At 35.5% G+C, this 7,106-nt stretch overlaps 1 long non-coding RNA gene across 1 annotated transcript; it reads left to right on the top strand.

The window, feature by feature from the left end:
• Positions 1-5,649: 5,649 nt before the first annotated feature.
• LOC129801208 (uncharacterized) lies at positions 5,650-6,366 on the top strand. The gene is made up of 2 exons (XR_008751673.1): positions 5,650-5,843; positions 6,096-6,366. It is a non-coding gene; the product is annotated as an uncharacterized LOC129801208 (long non-coding RNA).
• Positions 6,367-7,106: the final 740 nt, after the last annotated feature.

The following is a 7,106-nucleotide window of genomic DNA, read 5'->3' as shown; positions in this document are numbered from 1 at the left end:
TCCGCATTCGTATTTTCTTCTGCGAATTGAATCTTCGACTTTTTTAAAAACCATTTGAACCAACGATTTGTCTAGGTCATCGTTGTGCAGGATGTTTGTATTCCTACTATGCATATTCGGTTTCCCCAAAATTATAAGTTTCAGCCTATGTAAGGCATTGAGTGGACTAGGATGGTCATAGAGACCACCCTTTTCTCTTAAGACCGAGAAAGTGCTTTCGAGGGCATCTTGATTAAGGCGATTGGTAAGAATATATTTAATGTTGTATGTCTCTTTCAATTCTTTAAATAGTGCTTTCAGAGATTGAATCTGCAAGCAAGAAAATCATATGTATCTTTAATAGTGATTTGTTAATAATTTAACTAAACTAAAAACTCTAACGGTCATTGAGTTCACAGGGATAGACGAGGTAGACATAATAAAAATAACGTTTTCAAATCAAAAGAATCAGTTGTTTCTCCAAAGCTTTCAAAGAGGAATATTTTCTGACGAACACCACAAGAATTGAGGACAGCATAAAGTTTTCCGTCAGACTTATAATAAGTTATATATTTTTTTTATTCTTCTTCTGGAGTCTGACGGAAAACTCGACAATTTGGCTGGCTACATAGCCAAAAATTTCATTAAAACTCATCCGGAATCATTATCCAATCACTTCAGAAGGCTCTTACGTCCAACACATGTCATTGGGAGGATTACTAAAAGCAGAAGATGAATTCTGCAAAATCTGTCAATTTTTGAATAAGGTGTTCACCAATATTCACAGCATTGATAGATTTGCATTCCAAAAGAGAATTTTAGGAAGAACCTTGGAAATCGTGGAAGAACGAATTGGAGACAAGCTGAAACATTGTCCGAAGGAGGTGATAAAAGAATATTTGAAACGTCGCATCTTGATAATAGTTAAACATCTCAATGACAATATTAAAGAGAAAATTCGCACAGACAGGGCAGAGAAGCGAAGACGGCAAAAGGAATTCCATCATGCAGCGAAAATTCGCAAACTTACTACATAATAAAAAATAATCTTTATCTTATTTATTAAAATTCGTTCAATTTTCAAATACTTAATAAAATTCCTTATTAAACATATTGTTTAGAAATTGTCTTGGTCAATCTCATTTATATTCATTTTTTTCAGGAATTCCAAAAGTTCTTTCTTAGGTTTCGTTTATGGTGTCTTGTTTGAGGCGAAGAAATCTGCAAAGACAGAGAGATAAAAAATAAAAATCAATTAAAATTTATCTTTTTTATTATCTGCAATTTTCTGCAAATATTTTGTTATGATCGTGAGAAATTAGTAGAATTAGTATTAAAAGAACATACTATCTTTCTTTAGTGTTAAATTAATCTCCGCTTCTCCACAAAATGCCTTCAAATGCATTAACTCTTTCGTCTCTTTTGGGACTCAATTCAAATTGGGAGAAAAATTCAATTCTTTTAGATGATTACAAACTATAAGGATGTCCAAATGTAAGATATTTTTTGTAGGACCTCAATTAATTCCTGAGCTTAGATATTTTTGATTAAAAAATTGTGAAATTGGCTTGCAGCATATGCTGCAAGTGATTCAAATTCTTCCTTTGAGGTCAAGCCAGGAGATATTTGTGCTTTTATCCCACAGAATGTACAGCTATAATACTTTCACCTCATGGATCTCCTTAATGGACAAATTTAGAGATGTATTCCCTGCTTTCTCATGATCCTCGACTTGCTGGATTGGCTGTTGATTGTAAAGAATCACAGTCGCAACACAAACACTCCTTTAGCCACTTTTCTCTGGATTTCCTGAACAAAAAAAAACATTATCACTTGATGGTTTTGATCTTTTCCACTCTTTACAACTCACCTTTATCGTTTAATATCCTGATGGTAGCCATTCCTGCACAAAATTTCCACCAATTTGCACATTTTATTCACGAACAGAGAAAAAAATAGCTTAGCAAGTTAACTGACGACAAATGGAACAATTGCTACAATGTAAATTCTCGATTCGCTCGATTTACACTGATGTCACCAAATCACTTCCCCTCCCGATGCGTCGTACCTGATAGAGCAATGTTATGATTTGTTGTGTGAAATGATAAGGTCCAAATACCTTGCTCCAACTCCTTTAAGCTCAAAGTTCTACTACAATAATATATCATATTTGCTAAAATAAATACCTTTTTGAGAGTGTCGATAAAAGCCAAAATATCTTTCCTCAACAGAAACAACCTCTCTAAAGCTTTTGTATTGCTAAGCCATCTTATGTCACAACCAAGCAGCAAATCATTGTATGGGCAACCACGTTTTTTTAGAAAATCCCTTAGTAACCTATGGGTGGTATGGTTGTGACCACCGCGTAGTTTATTAATTAGTTTAACGGCTGTCAGCACTGTGGTTTTCATCTTAAAATTTTGAGCACACAAATTCTCTTGATGCAGAAGGCAATGGAAGAATTTTAATTTTGGGATTTTTTCTTTAAGAAGGCCATAAAACCCTTGATTCTGACCTGACATGGCCGGAGCCCCGTCGGTTGTGACGCTATATAGTTTGTCAAGTGCGTCATATTTTACAAGGCTCTCCATTACAGCCTTAAAGATATCCGATCCTTTGGTTGTCAAAAGCGATTTCATATCCAACATTTGTTCAAAACTGGTTGCATCCGCATTTACTCCACGGATAAAAATTAAAAGGTGGCTTTTATGCGTTAAATCGCTGGCCTCATCGAGAGCAATGGAGAGAACTTCTGCTTTATTTATTTTTTCCTTTAGTTCATCTTCTACTCGATTATTTAGCTCATCCACGCATCTTGCCATTGTAAATCTTGACAGACACAATCCTTCTATTGCTTCGGCTGCTCTGGGATGGCCCATAGCCTCTAACACCTTCACAGCAACGGTCATCCATTTTTCTCCATCACCAAAGGGTTTCTTTAGTTTAGCAGTGTGAAATGCAAAAACACAGGATTCCTCTCCATAGTGCATCATTTTGCGTTTTTTCTGTAGGGCGCCATCCTGTACGTTGTCTTCATTATCTTTTTCTGCATACAAATGAGGATAACATTATGCTCAGTGTTTGTGCAAGTCTAAAGCACACTATTTTACTTAAAAAAAAATTTGAATTAGCGAGAAAATTATGATGGAAAATTCTGTTAATTTTGAAATTGATCGCACGAGGACCCTTTCAATGGAATAAAATTATCTCAAATTTTCAAATACATTTTACAGCAAAATTAAAATATTGACTTACTGATAAGTTAAATGAAACCATTCTAGTCACTTAGAAGGAAACAAGGTGGTCTGAGTAATTACGGAGCAGTAATGTACAACTTTTATGAGAAATTCTTATACAAAGTTTACACTAGAAAAACAAAGAAAAATGATATCTCCCCCTAGTGCAACACTGATGCACCGACAAATTTCAGCTGGCTTGGAGAAAAACACTCGAGCCTCTTGCGCAATTTTTTTTTCGCACCTCACGCACTGAATATCCTTTTTCTCCACCACAATTTTTGATAAAATTGTTCAAAACACTGCAATTTAGTCACAATCACTCTCTTTTGGTACAAATCAAATAATATTTCTGCGAATCACACTATCTATTTGAGCTGTCTTTGTAGCAAGGAAGAAAATTCGTCTCTTGGTACACTTGGCTCTGTTATCAAATGTACACATTTTTCTATCACACATCCCATCACTATCACACACCAGGAAGAGAACACCGTGCACTATATCACTCATCATCACCAATTTCCACTAATTTCACATGAAGAACTTCACGAAAAAATTTGACTTGATAAACAAAAATAAAAACACGACTGAGTCCCTTTCCCAGACAATTGATGGCGCTAGAGTGGCGAAAAATCTCCAAAAACAAATTTCTAGTGGAAAAAAATATGTGAAGAAGTGCGACAAGCAATGTTGTTCTTGGATTTGTGCTAAAAGCCAGGCCTGTCTCCTAATGTGATATGTGTTTTTGGGCGCTTAATTAAGCATAGTAGTGTTGTGCATTGGTAGTTTTCCTCATATCCTTCCAGGATTTTGAAAAATTCCCCATGAAGTTGAGTCTTCTACTACATATTTCAATTCAATGGTTTTGTGGTAAAATCGTCAATTCTTTGAGAGTAACTGAATTCAACGAAATTTTAACAAGTGATTCTTCGTGGAAGTGGCTCAACTTTGTAGAATTGACGGTTTTTCACGTGAAAAAATCAATTTCTTTCTACATAAATGTGCCCGCGAATTCAAGAAATAGCACAGGGTAATCCCAAATCAATTCGGATGTTGAGCTAGCTCATCCCTGGTTTAAACCGATGAGTTACACAAAAGTGAACAAGTTCATGAACAGGACATTTATTTAAATGAAATTGCAATTCAAACGTTCTGCGATCCTGAAATTCCATAAAACTACACAAAAATTCACTTTTTGCAGAAAATATTTGCACACTGTTTTTGACATTGTTGACGATTGAAATGTCAAGAATATCGAAATTCGAAATGGCAGAACAATCAGCGCTAAAGCGGCGAGCACAGTACTTGCACTTTAGGCTTCCGGTAGATTTTCGAATAGGTTTGGCTTGGCTTTGGAGTGGCTTTTTCTCTTCGAAAGGTTATTACTGAACGTAGCCATTATTCCCTATATATAACATGCTACTTTACGGCTGACTGATACCGTCAACTGAGCTTAGCTTAGAACACAGCAGAGTTCTCGAAGAGAGAAGAATCATGTCTAATGCAAGCCAAAAATATTACGCGTCAACCATCGCTCTCCGCACAATGCAGCTTATTATTATTATTTTTTGTTATATTGCTGCCTACACATTGCACTTACACTACATTAAGATTTACAGAAATTAGAAATTGTCCAAAACTCGCAAAAATAAACTAATTCTCTAGTCTTTTTCATTGAAATTGATGAAAAAGACAAAAGAATAGCAATACTTTTCAAATTTCCGAAGCCAGTTGCACTAGCACCGCCATTACTTCGAATTCCAGTCGAACTTCATTCGGCGCCAGAACAAAATGATAACCAACAGTAAACACACTAGGCTCTTTGTACTTTTCCCATTACTTTTCGATGATGGAACTTTCTTATCACTCACAAGTAGATCTTGAAAAAATCGAAGAAAACCCAAAAAAGAGACATTCTAACTTCTTGAGACTTTCGCAAGGTAGCTGAAGTACATCCCGTTCAAATTTCGAAGTGCTCAGTGTCAAAATGTGTTGGTCTTCACTTTGTTGGGAGGAAAAACACAAAGCAACGACGTTTATTGTGTCTGTCCCATTATTTAATCACTCCATAATCGCTTAGTAACTTTTTTGCGAGCTTTTAAGTCCAATATTTCATAAATTTTTCCCACCTTCGAAAATAATTTAGTATAAAAATTCGAAATTGAATTTGAATTCTGCGAACATCAACGACTTTTTTTGCAAATAGAGTTCCATTTGTCTTTTCCTTTAGTCTCTCTATAGTCTCTATATAAAAGAGGAGCAAAAAACGAAAGAGTGTCAAAGGAATTTTGTGAAATTAGGTGATATCAAAATGACATACACTGGAAAAAAAACAGGTCACGATTGCACGCACAAACATAGCCTCATTTTCTTATTTTTTTGTTTTTATTTGACTGGGAGAAAAATAGTACAATCTTTGGTGATCAGTGTGTAGTATTTGCAGTGAAAAAGTCGAAAAAGTGCTGTTTTTGTGCTCCAGATGCATCTAGATGTCATGCAAAAACCGCCGCAGTGTTCGTGGTGATGCCCAGAAAATACCGTTAAAAATAAATGTTGAGACTGCAAAGAAAATGTGGGCTGTGTTATGTCAAGGGATGTCTCTGGGGCTCTGCCGGAAGTATAGACGAAGTAAGTAAAGTGCGCATTGTGTATTGCAGAGGTGTGCAAGAAACCGTTAAAACCGAATTAACGTCAAAATAAGTTTGTTATAGTAGCGTTTTGACCATTGACGTACATGTTTCATTTGACGTTAATTCGGTTTCAACGGTTTCTTGCACACCTCTGGTGTATTGGATGGAGCTTTTAATTGCTATCATGTGTACAAGTTTACAAGTTTTCAACCGTTGAAATTCTCAAGAAAGTTCTTGTGTCTCATCCAAGTGCAACCGCTGCTCGATAAGTGATCCAATCCAAGAATCCATAACAACAAGACTGTAATTAAGGAACTGCTCTCGTCAGGCAAGGCAAAAACATCAAATAGGAAGCAGGAGATGAAGTAATACTAATTCCCTGTGTAAGAACCCTCAAGAAAGGCTTGGCTGTATTCCACATCGGAAAGAACTACAATTTCTGAAAATGGCCACATGCTGAGATAGGGATTTCTTTCATGATCAACTTAAAAAAAAACAATTAAATCTTATATGAAATAAAATTATTTAATTTGTTTTAATATATAGGTAAGAACTACGGATTACAGGTAACTCATCTGCAAAAAGAAAAATTCCGAAAGGTTTCTATCTTAGAAAATACTTTTCTTAAGATTTTTGAGAAATTTTTCTTGAATTAAAGAAAAAATATATTCTGTGGTATGGTGGTACGACTAATTCAACATAAATTTCTTTTCTCATTACTTTCCAATTTTGTATATACTTTAATCTTCATTGGTATCATCAAATCTCTCTTCAAAATCGTCAAAAATTCATTTGAAATTCGGGACTTAAATATTCGATTTCTTCTTCCTCATTATCCTGATCTACCGAAAAGTCGTATGATTCTATCTCCTCCTTTTTGTCCGATTCCACTGATGGTAAATCTTCGAAATTGACCCATTCAGTTTGCTCTTCTTCAAAATCGTCAATATTCATTTGGTATTCCTGACTTAAATACTCGGTTTTTTCTTCATCATAATCCTCATGATCTGATCCCTCTCCGGAATTATCACTGCTCGTTTTCAGTGCGATTTGTAAGGAAGCTTTCAATCTTCGATCAGAGATGTTGCCACGGCCTTTTGTCTTGATTTGACCTAAGACAGAAAAGCCAGATTCACAACGATATGTTGTCGGGAATACCGAAAGTAAGTTTCTCAACATTTGTGCATTGTCATCATCTTCCTCCGGAAGAGTGTTGGGAAAGTCAGGGTACTTGAGCGATATGTCCCTGATGTGATCATAC

This window comes from Phlebotomus papatasi, chromosome 2 (assembly GCF_024763615.1).
Source record: "Phlebotomus papatasi isolate M1 chromosome 2, Ppap_2.1, whole genome shotgun sequence".
Classification (NCBI taxonomy): domain Eukaryota; kingdom Metazoa; phylum Arthropoda; class Insecta; order Diptera; family Psychodidae; genus Phlebotomus; species Phlebotomus papatasi.
Note: the sequence above shows the minus strand (reverse complement) of the source record. Positions and strands in the feature narration are given on the sequence as shown.